At 32.6% G+C, this 12,663-nt stretch overlaps 1 long non-coding RNA gene across 1 annotated transcript; it reads right to left on the reverse strand.

Moving 5' to 3' along the window:
- Window positions 1-11,652: 11,652 nt before the first annotated feature.
- Window positions 11,653-11,920, reverse strand: LOC107904714 (uncharacterized). The gene is made up of 2 exons (XR_001686305.2): window positions 11,860-11,920; window positions 11,653-11,766 (listed from the first exon to the last, which is right to left on the reverse strand). It is a non-coding gene; the product is annotated as an uncharacterized lncRNA (long non-coding RNA).
- Between the last annotated feature and the right edge of the window lie 743 nt (window positions 11,921-12,663).

The following is a 12,663-nucleotide window of genomic DNA, read 5'->3' on the forward strand; positions in this document are numbered from 1 at the left end:
AAATCTATCATTATTATTATTATTTAACTAATTTTATTTATTCTCGTTTTTATTTCTAATTTGTGTTTCTCTTGCGTCTAGATCTGGGATTTTCGCATCAGTTGATATCAGTTTTAGGCCATTCGGTGTTATTTTTGAAGCTAAAATCAAATCCAAAACGAGTCAAAATACCAAAAACACTTTTCATCGGTTTCGTCGATTCTCTTTTTTTTGAAGTTTGTGTTTATTCTCCTCTTATTCTTTAAAAAAAAACAGAAAAAAAGAAGCAAAAAGCGCAAAAAAAAAGTTACCTACCTTTCATATGTAGGTTTCTTCTTTTCCTATCATTGTTATTATTTTTATTTTTATTTTTCCCAAAATTGATTTTTTTTTCCTTCTTCTTTTCTTGACTCAAGTATAATTAAAGCTTCAATTTTTGAAAATCTTAAGACACCAAACATTTCCGATTTTTGTTTTTTTTAATTTGGGTAGAGTTTTCTTAAGTTTTCTTCTTATTAAAGTTTTTCTTTGACTCTAGAGTTAGGGATCGTTGCAGGTCTACGTTTTTTGTTTCTCTTACGCTTTCTAACACTTTGTTTCTTCTTGTGTTAGCAGATATTAAAGGCACGCACAATTCCTTCATCCATGTAGCCTCCATTACAAATTGCCTTGTCAAGTTTATTGGCCTCTTAAAGCAATTAGGATCTTCATTGTTTCTTTGAAGTTTGCACCTCCGTTATTTGATCTTGATTAGTAACCCTCTCCAAATATATTTACAAGTTTTGAATCATTCAGAGAGTTATTCTTTTGAGAGCTAACGAGTGAGGTTATTATTATTTTTTCTTTCTTGTTCCTGTTTGTGTGATTTTTTTACAGATACCATGCCGATCACTAGATCCCAAACTAGTAAAAATGAAGAGGATGAGCAAAAAAGAGAGAATGATCCTTTGGTCGAGTTGTTACAAAAAGAGATGAAAAAGTTGCAAACTCAATTCGAACATCGCATGACCCAGATGTTAAATAGCAAAGGGAGTATCTTGATACAAAACTTACAACTCAAGAGAGATACATTGCCGATAATTACAAGAAGTTGAACGAAGCCTTTATAAGCCGATCAAATTCATGAGATCGAACTTTTAAACGAAGGGAGGACCATGTTTTTGATGATGACTTTGAGCCCGACTATGTACCTAGAGAAAGGTTGGAACGAAACAATGACACCCCTAAACCGAAATTTCCTTCTTTCTTAGGGAAGAATGATCCTGATGCTTACCTTGATTGGGAGGAAAAAATGGAAGCAGTCTTTGCTTGTTACAATTACTCTGATGAGAAAAAGGTAACATACGCTGTCGCTGAGTTCATTAATTATGCACTAACATGGTGGAATCAATTATGTAAAAGCAGGATTCTTTATAAAGAGCAACCTGTTACTACTTGGGTTGAAATGAAGCGCATCTTGCGAAAACGGTTTGTTCCACCATACGATTATCGAGAACTGCATCAAAGACTCCAACATCTTGTTCAAGGAGATAGATCTGTGGATGACTACTACAAAGAGATGGAGACTATTCAGATTAGAGTCAATCTTGTTGAAGAGGCTAAGGTGACTATGGCTAGATTCCTTGCCGGCCTAAAGCCTGATATTGCAAATCGAGTTGAGTTACAACACTACATGGATGTTGAAGAGATGCTTCAAACCGCACTCACCATTGAAAAGCAATTACGAAAGAAAGGGACAACGAGGGGTGCTAGTTCAGTTTCTAATCCTGCTTGGAGAGGAAATTGGAAAAAACAAGATGATAGATTATGGAATGGGAGAGATGCACGGTTCAAGCCAAATGAGCCTAGAACTTACTCCAAAGATAGAGGTATGCCTAATTCATTTAAAGGTTCTACTTCTACTAATCGAGCTCCATCTTCTTCTTCTACTTCTCCTAGTGCCATTAAGTAGCCAAAAGATATTACTTGTTTCAAATGCCAAGGAATGGGTCACTATGCTCGAGAATGCCCTAATAAAAAGTTATTGGTGATTCGAGAAGATGGCGAGGTTAATTTTGAGTCTGATAACAAAGATGAGATGCCTCCTTTGGAAGATGCTGATGATGTGCATACTCATAATGAGTATGAAGAATACTTGGAGTATGGTGAGAAAGCACTTGTTGCTTGAAGGGCTTTAAATGTCCAGTTTAAAGAGGAAGGGCGCGAACAAAGAGATAAAATTTTCCACACGAGATGTTTGATTGATGGACAACCTAGTTCATTGATCATCGATAGTGGAAGTTGCACCAATGTGGTGAGTTCTTCCATTGCTGAGAAACTTGGCCTACCTTGTGTGAAGCATCCAAGGCCATACCGCTTGCAATGGCTGAATGATAGTGGGGACGTAAAAGTATCTAAACAATGCTTAGTTTCATTTTCCATTGGTAGATACTCTGATAAAGTTTTGTGTGATGTTGTTCCAATGTAAGCTGGGCACATATTACTTGGACGGCCATGGCAGTTTGATTGACGAGTAAATCATGATGGTTTCCTTAACCAATATACATTTGTGTTCCTCGGAAAGAAGTTTACTTTGGCTCCACTTCCTCCTCAAGAAGTCTACAATGATCAACTCAAACTTGCTAGTGAGATGGGTAAGGGAAGTGAGGTAAAATCATTAAAAAAGGCTGAGAGTAAAGAGACCCTTAGTGTTAAAAGCCAACTTAAAGGCCCAACATTGGTAAGTGATTGCACACACAAGTCACGAGATGAGAGAGTGAGTTTATTCGCTAGGTTTCGAGATATCAAATTTGCTCTTTGTACAAAACAAACATTTGTAATTATTAGGTTTAGAGAAAACTTTGTTTTGACTAACCCTAATACACATTTTCCTAGTTGTTTTGTTGATCTTTTGCAGGATTTTGAGGATGTATTTCCTTCTGAAATGCCTAAGGGATTACCTCCTTTACGAGGGATTGAACATCAAATTGACTTTGTGCCTGGGTCGAGTATTCCGAATAGACCAGTCTATCGAACCAATCCTGAAGAAACTAAGGAGTTGCAAAGGCAAGTTGAAGATCTCTTAGAGAAAAGGTTGATTCGTGAGAGTCTAAGTCCTTGTACAGTCCCTGTACTTCTCGTCCTAAAAAAAGATAGTTCTTGGAGAATGTGTGTTGATTGTCGTACTGTCAACAAGATTACGGTAAAATATCGATATCTAATTCCTCGATTAGATGATATGTTGGATGAGCTTAATGGTGCATGCATTTTCTCTAAAATTGACTTAAAAAGTGGTTACCATCAAATACGAATGAAACAAGGTGATGAATGGAAAACTACTTTTAAGACTAAGTATGGCCTGTATGAGTGGTTAGTCATGCCATTTGGCTTAACTAATGCTTCTAGCACATTCATGAGATTAATGAACCACATACTTAGACCTTTTTTAAGAAAATTTGTCGTTGTGTATTTTGATGACATACTGATTTATAGCAAAATTTTGAATGATCATGTTGGACATGTTAAATTAGTATTGGATGTGTTAAGGCATGAATGACTCTTTGCTAATCTTGAAAAATGCACCTTTTGTATGGATAAGCTTGTTTTTTTGGGTTTTGTGATAAGTTCTACAAGAATCCATGTGGATGAGGAGAAGGTAAAGGTAATTAAAGAATGGCCTATCCCTAAAACTGTTTCTGAGGTAAGGTCTTTCCTTGGGTTAGCCGGTTTCTACCGCAGGTTTGTTCGTAACTTTTCCACAATTGCTTCGCCTTTGACTGCAGTTATTAAAAATGATGTATCTTTTCATTGGACAGATAAGCAAGAATTAGCATTTAATGATCTTAAAGATAAATTGTGTACTGCTCCTATTCTTGTTTTACCTAATTTTGAAAAGACCTTTGAGATTGAATGTGATGCTTCTAGTGTAGGTATAGGTGCCGTCCTCATGCAAGATAATAAACCACTAGCCTACTTTAGTGAGAAACTTGGTGGAGCACATTTGAACTATTCGACCTATGATAAAGAGTTGTATGCCTTGGTAAGGGCATTAGAAGTTTGGCAACATTACCTTTTACCAAAGGAGTTTGTGATTCACACAGACCATGAATCACTTAAGCACTTAAGGGGACAAGGTAAGTTGAACAAGCGACATGCGAGGTGGGTTGAATTCATTGAATCTTTTCCTTATGTTATAAGGTATAAGAAATGTAAAGATAATATTGTGGCTGATGCTCTATCAAGGAGGTACACTTTACTTAGTACTTTGCATACTAAGTTATTAGGTTTTAGTATCTCAAAGATTTATATGCCATTGATTCTGATTTTGCAAGCATTTATGGCGCATGTGAACATGGAGCATTTCACAAATTTTATAAGCATGATGGCTATCTTTTTCGAAATAATAGACTATGCTTACCAAAGTGTTCAATGCGAGAATTGTTGGTTCGAGAGGCTCATAGTGGTGGTCTTATGGGCCATTTTGGAGTCACTAAGACTTATGATGTTTTACATGAGCATTTTTACTGGCCTAACATGCGAAAACTTGTTGAGAAATTTTGCTCTATTTGTATTACTTGTAAACAAGCTAAATCCACTATGATGCCTCATGGTCTATATACCCCTCTTCCTATTCCTAGTTCACCTTGGACTGACATTTCAATAAATTTTGTAATAGGTTTACCAAGGACAAAGCGTGGACGAGATAGCATATTTGTGGTTGTGGATTGATTTTCTAAAATGGCTCATTTCATTCCATGCCATAAGACTGATGATGCAACCCATGTTGCCGATCTATTTTTCCGTGAAGTTGTGAGATTACATGGAATCCCAAGGACTATCGTTTCCGATAGAGATGCGAAATTTTTTAGTCACTTTTAGTAGGTGTTATGGGGTAAGTTAGGTACTAAACTACTTTACTCTACTACATGCCACCCTCAAACTGATGGTCAAACCGAGGTGGTAAATCGAGTTTTGGGATCTTTGCTTAGAGCCATAATAGGTAAGAATGTTAAATCTTGGAAAGAATGAATACCCTATGTTGAGTTTGCTTATAATCGTTCTGTTCATTCTTCCACAGGTTTTACTCCTTTTGAGATTGTATATGGCTTTAATCCACTTACTATTTTAGATTTGATTCCTTTACCTTTGAATGAGATTGCTAATTTAGATGGTGAAAGGAAAGCGAATTTAGTGAAAAAGATCCATGAGAAGGCTCGTAAAGCCATTGAGAAAAAGAATGAGTCCAATGCACATCGAGCTAATAAAGGGCGAAAGCAAGTCTTGTTTGAACCTGGAGATTGGGTTTGGGTGCATATGAGGAAGGAACGATTTCCTTCTAAGAGAAAGAATAAACTTGATGCACGAGGAGATGGACCATTCCAAGTACTCGAGAAAATAAATGATAATGCTTATCGCATTGATCTTCCTGGTGAGTATAGTGTTAGTGCTACTTTCAATGTTTCTGATCTTTCTCCTTTTGAATTTGATGTAGGTTTAGATTCGAGGATGAATCTTCTTGAAGAGGGGGAGAATGATACGAGCCAAGGAGGTGACACTCAAGGGGTTGTTTTTCCTAGTGGTCCAATCACTCGAAGCAAGGCACGACAATTAAAATCAAAGATGAATGCTTTTGTCCAAGACTTTGTTGCTACAAATTTAATTCATCATGTTCGTGACGTTGACAAATACGGGAATGCAATTCACTGGACCAATCTTGGAATAGTGAAAGCCCATAAATTGGTGGATTAATCTTTTATGTATCTTATTATTATTATTTACTTAATTCTCATTGGTTGGGACACATCACTTATGAGTTAAGTAATTTTATTGGTTAAGTTATTATTTATTTATTTTCTTAGATAATTTTAAAGAGTTTTATTAGGGTTCAATTACTCTTGTATTTTGCCTATAAATAGGCTTGCTTTTTATACATTGGGGGACACAAAAAAAAAGAGTATTTTTTTTCTTCCAAATTTGTGTGAGGCAAATTTTTTGAGAGTAGAGTGATTCTTCTCTTGCTATTTAGTTTGGAGTTTGTTACTTTCGAGGGTATTTCGGAGTTACAAATATTCAAATTTCTTTCTCGTTCATCGGTGTTTCTAGAGGTTCTTCTTCTAGGGGTTTCGTAGGGAGCCGCTCAATCATTGGCCTTTTTGGGTACAAGTTAACCAAGGGTTCCATAGGGCAAATCTATCCTTTTTATTATTATTTAACTAATTTTATTTATTCTCATTTTTATTTCTAATTTGTGTTTCTCTTGTGTCTAGATCTAGGATTTCCGCATCATATCGAGTTAACTTTTGGCATTAATTCAATCAATAACATTATCAATATATATAATTGATTGATGGAGATAATAAAGTATGTATAATAAAAATAAAATATATAAAATATTTGAAGATAATTTTTTATCAATTCAAATATTATAGGTTCAAATTCCATCATATGCAAATTATTTAATATTGTTTAAATAAAAAAAAACTAAGTACTCTAGACTAATATAACTTATTTTAAATATAGAGGACATTTTTGGATATTCCTAACTGAGTTTGTAACACCCCACACTCAACCCGATCACCCAGTCTGATCTACAAGATATCACATTTGTTGTTGAAGCAACTACACCCATCCATAATCAAATCCCAATATTAAATATCCCACTACGAGCATTCCATGCTTAAAACATGATAAATAATCATTTTCGGGTCAAATGCGAATTTTCAAAAGCTTAATATCATCCTGAGATCAAACGAGGACTAAACTATAATATTTTCAAAACATCTTAAGTGGATGTCGCGACTTCCATGGCTTGGTGTCGCAACATTGAAGATAGTAGCCAAATTTCTCAACCTGAGGACAAAATTGCAAAGTTGTCAAAGTAAAACAAGGTCGACACCGCAACCTCGAGTAAGGGACTTTGTGACAAGATGGCTTGATGTCGCGACATTCAGGGTGTGAAGTTACAACATTGCAAAAAGACCACTAAGTCCTTGTTTCTAATGATTTCTACCTAGCATGCAAAACATTATTTGGCTTGAACCCCAAACCAACCATTCTATATATTAAAACATGTTTAAAACATAGTTATCAAGCTATTAATATCATTTCCATGCATGACTAAAACCAAATTCAAAAAATCACAACCTTTAAACAACCATTTTAACCATTTCTAATATCCCTAAGTACATGCCATTAACATAATGAAAAAGGCTATACAAACTTAGGTTGAGTTGACTGATGTTGTCTAAGTTGTGTTAGACAAAGTGTAAACATTACATGAAGCGTAGAACGTACGTGAAACGGTCAAAGGGGTAGTCCGTAGATGTGGCATTCAATAGAGCAATTGTGCTTTGGGTCCGTTATATATGAGTCACCATTAGCAAATAGTGTCCTCCATGGGGCTGTGTTTGTTTGCAGAAGTATCCGCCAATAGGTACTTTAGAAACAGGGAGAATTGTATCCGCCGAAAGTGGCGTACCATTTTGTCAGTCTAAGTCTTGGTCTAATTGTGTCTGTTGAACCCTATTGTGAGGTTGTGTTTTCCTTGGAACTCACTAAGTTATTATGAACTTACTTTTTTTTCCTTCTTATTTTTAGGCTCTTAGATTGGACATATCGTTGCAAGTATTCAACCAAATTTGTGGCTTATTTGTGAGTCATTTCTTGTGTAACCCCCTAACCCGAATCTGTCGTTGAATTAGGGTTACGAGGATTACTGAATAAAACCCAACCATTTAAAAATCAAAGCATATACATGGTGTATAAATAAATATTTAAAATTTAACAAACTTAATTTAATAATATATATAACATACTATAAGCTTTACTTAGATCATTCAAAACAAAATAAAGACATTACGGTCCAACAAATCCATAAGGAAATAAACCATTTTCGTATGGCTATTAAATTCATATACAAAAATAACAAAGTACAACCATCAAAATATTTATATAGTCTGTATATGCCATAGTTAAAATTTAAACACTTAAAAATACCGAGACAATAGATAGGGTGATGAACTTACTGACTATCCCCGAGCTTGAAGCTTGATCTTTAAAACTATAAAACAGAAAGACATAAACAAACAAAGTAAGCTTTTATAGCTTAGTAAGGCTATAGCATAACAAATATATATATATATAAATTTATAAAATTTCCTGGTACACTTAGTGAATTCGTAAACACCATATATATTAACAAATACTTATAGAAAAATGCATACATAAATCAACAATTAAAACCGAATGTATATACACATTTGTCCCATGCATACATCCGAATGCACATATGTACTTAACAAGTACATAAAATTGATCATGTATATATATTTCAAACACAATTCAAATCCGTTTATATACATATATACTCATTAGAAATTATACCCAAACACATAGCTGATACATATAATCGAATATGTATACATATTATATTTTTCGTATACTTATAAATGAATACATTTATATTTAACTGTCAATCTCATACATAAATAATTATTAAACACCTAGGCTCACTGTATGTATATTTAACAACCGCATATTACCATATGCATTTTATAAATTCAACAATCGCATATACCGTATTTATATATATGCCTTTGTTAAATGCATATACCGAATGCATACAACTATATTTAACCAATGCAAAACCCGAATGTTTGTATATACTCACCAAACACATAAGAACTGAATAATTATGTTTCATCAATTTCCTTTAATTAAAAAAAATCATAGACATATCAAGTGTATGTACGCACATAATCTAGCAGATTCATCGGCACTTAACCTGCTAGGTTAAAACTTGATTCAGTACACCGGCTTTAAGCCTACTAGACTTATAGTCTAAATTGTTTCACCGGCATTTAGCCTGGTAGCTGTAAAGTCTGAATGGTTTCACTGGCAATAAGCCTGAACAATCAATTTACATAAGATATAGTTCATTTTTCGAACTATATATGCATACAAAATCCCTGCATAAAGATTCAGCTTAAAATTCATAACTCATATTCTTTGATACACATGGATATATAATAAGCTCGATCATCAATTCCAACTTACTATTTCAATGATTCAACCAAATACATATATTTATATATATTTATAGTATAGATTTCTAATATTACTATCATAATATTAAGCTTATATTATACTTAAATAATATACATTTAACATTTGAATATATTATAATAAACTAAGCTAACCATTTCATACGTTTGATTCAATGCAAATCTTACACATATATATACATATACATTCGACCTCATATGTAAATATATAATTCCAACCTAACTTCGACACAAGAAATTATACTTGTACATATATATATACATATTCGAATTTATAAAATACATAAATAAATCCATACTTAATTCAAATAAAGATCTTATATATATACATATATATAATTTCGAATCTAACAAATATATATAATTCTATACTTAATTTCGAAACAAGGACTTGTACCTTTATACATTATACACATACATATTCGAAATTAATACACACACATAAATAAACATAATTACATATTTATACTCAATATAAGTATTTATTCATATATATATATACATACTTATTCCATCTAACTTATACAAATATTTGATACTCATATATATATCTTTATATATTCATTCGAACATCATGTAAACATATATAACAAACAACATTAACTGACTTCAAACTTTATTCACATATTTACATACCTAGGTTCGAAGATACCACATACCTGTATAGTTCCTTACCTAAATTATTTACAAGGTCATTGATGTATATATATATATATGTATTTTCATACTCATTCGAACCTAACACATATATTTACATAATTTTCATACTTTCCATTCAATTTATATACTTTTAATTTTAACTCAACATAATTATAATTGAAATTCATACATATGAACTGTTTTAATAAAATTAAATAGCTAATAGACTCACCTCGGACAGTGAAAAGTCAAAACTAGACGATTAATCGACAACTTTAGCTTTTCCCCGATCCAACTCCGATTTCTTCGGTTCTTGATCTAAATATATTCAAAATGAGCTAGTTTAAATATAATACATTCAATTTAGTCCAAAAACACATAAATGAGAAAATTACCATTTTGCCCTTGACATTTACACTTTTTGCAATTTAGTCCCTATTGCATAAAACACAAAATACACAAAATTTGCCCACACTATATAAGGGCCGAATATTCCTAGTACTCATACAAGTCCACACATTTCATTTATTTTACATTTTAGTCCCCCAAAAATTTAATTTCACAATTTAGCCCTAATTACTCAATTTCACCAAAAATTCAAAGACAAAACATGTTAATCTTTCACTTATCTTTCATATTTCATCATCAACTAACAAAAAGCTCAAGCATTCATCAATGACATATCTCAAAATCACCATTAAATTCTAAAATTAAAGCATGGGCTAGATAGAACATGAGGCAACAATCACAAAAACGTAAAAATCATCAAAAATCGAGACCAAAACATACCTGAATCAAGCTAAACAATTGCCGAAACCCTAAAGGCCATAGTTGAGTTCTTCCTAGCCAATATTCGGCTTGGGAAAGATGAATGAATAGGAAATTTTAACTTAATTTTAATTATAAAGTTTAATTTACCAAATGACCAAATTAACCTTATTAATATAAATTTATAAAACACATATACTAAGGTCACTAATGTAATATGTCACCCACTATATAATTTATGGGCTAATTGCTTCTTAACTCCTCCCATTTTAAAAGACAAAAACAATTGGGTGCTTTTAAATTTGACCCCTAATTTTTTATTTTACGCCATTAAGGGTTAGTTTGGATGGGCGGTGTGTTTACCTCCGGTGAGGTTAAAAACAACGGTGGCAGTGAGATTAGTTACTGTAGCGGTGAGATTGGATACTGTAGCAGTGAGATTAGAAACAATGGTGGCGTGTGTGTTTGGATTCAAACGCAGCTGTAGCGGTGAGGTGAGAATAAAAAAATGACTATTAAGGACATCAGATTAGAATTGATATATAATAGAAGTTTTTTAAATTATTTTACTTTTTTAAAATTATTAAAATATGTGAATTTATAAATTCATTTAATAAAATATTAAAATGTATCTTCCAATAATTTTATGAATTATATAATTAATTTAAATTATTTATTAGATAAAATGATAATTATTTTTAATTTTTTATAGTTAAATATTTTTTATAACAATGATAAATATTATTTTCACAAATAGTAACATTATACTTGGATCAAATTTTGAAGTATCTAAACGGATGATTTTTAATAAAAAAAAATAGTAACATAAGACATAACAAGTTTCATTATTACTAGAAATTAGGTTATGATACAAAATGCTTTTACAAATATGGATTCATTAAACTAGTTGCAATGGTTTCCCTTAACATCATGATTTCAAGGTCACTTTCTCTGTTAGAAGAACTCGATTTACCTCTGTCAAACTGGCTTGAAGAGACTGGCATGTCGGGTATATTCTCAAATTCTCGAAAATCCTCATCATTTGACCAAGCATGTCTTCGAATGTAATTATGCAAAACCATTGTTGCAATAACTATTAAAACTTGCTTGTTGAATGAATAACTTGAAATATCTCTTAATATTGGCCATTTTTTTCCACACTCCAAATGTTTGTTCAATCACAGAGCGTAATGAAGAATGGACATGATTAAAGATTTCTTTTTTACCAGATACTTGATGATTACCTCGACGAAAATCAGGTAAATAATATCGTTCCCCCTATATGGACCTAGAAAACCTGCCATTTGTGGATATCCTGAATCTACAAGATAATATTTTCCTACAAAAAAGAAAAACATAATATCAAGTTTAAAAATAAACTAAAATTTTTAATATTTTTATGTAAAAATTAATTAAAAAATTAAAGTTCAACCTGGTGGAGGGTGTGGAAACTTTAACTCTTGTTTTCTAAATGCTTGCAAAAAAATTCTACTATCATGTGTTGTTCCTTCCCAACCAGGAAATGCAAAAATAAAACACATGTTGAAGTCACAAACTACCATAATATTTTGAGTTGGTTCACCTTTCCGTCCGATATAAGGTATTTGACAAGAAGACGAAATGTATGCTTTTATGTGTGTTTCATCTATGGCCCCAATACAATCCTTCAAAATAAATACAAGTAATGAGATAAAAGTTAGAAATTATTTATATTTTAAAAATATAAAGATTGTGTAAATTTTACTTTAAAGTGAGGCTAATATCTTGTATCATGTCGAATATGGTTCGGTACTTCCTCGAATTGACCTTCAGTGGGTTTAATCGTGTCTATTCCCATTCGAGCAAATATATGCAACATATTAGTAAAAATTCGACTAACAGTTTCCCCAGATCGTTGAAATCGCTCTGTTGCATTTGAATTGATTCTCTAATTCCAAGAATGTACAATGATAATGCTAACTTCTCCATCGCCGATGCTTTGCCATTCTTTAAGCCATAATTTGTTTGCAAATCATGCAACAAGCTGTGAAATATATTTTTTGGCATCCTAAAACTATTCATGCAACGATCATCGTGCCCATTTAATACTTCGTCCACCCACATTTGACATGTATAATTTGAATCCCTACGTGGTTGCATAGTGAAATAAGTTTCATGGTGTACCAATACACTGCTTAACACATATTCTTCCTCTTCATGATAATTGTTGTGCTCAACTTGGGTAACAATTATGGCT

The sequence above is a fragment of the Gossypium hirsutum genome, chromosome D06 (genome assembly GCF_007990345.1).
Source record: "Gossypium hirsutum isolate 1008001.06 chromosome D06, Gossypium_hirsutum_v2.1, whole genome shotgun sequence".
Classification (NCBI taxonomy): Eukaryota; Viridiplantae; Streptophyta; class Magnoliopsida; order Malvales; family Malvaceae; genus Gossypium; species Gossypium hirsutum.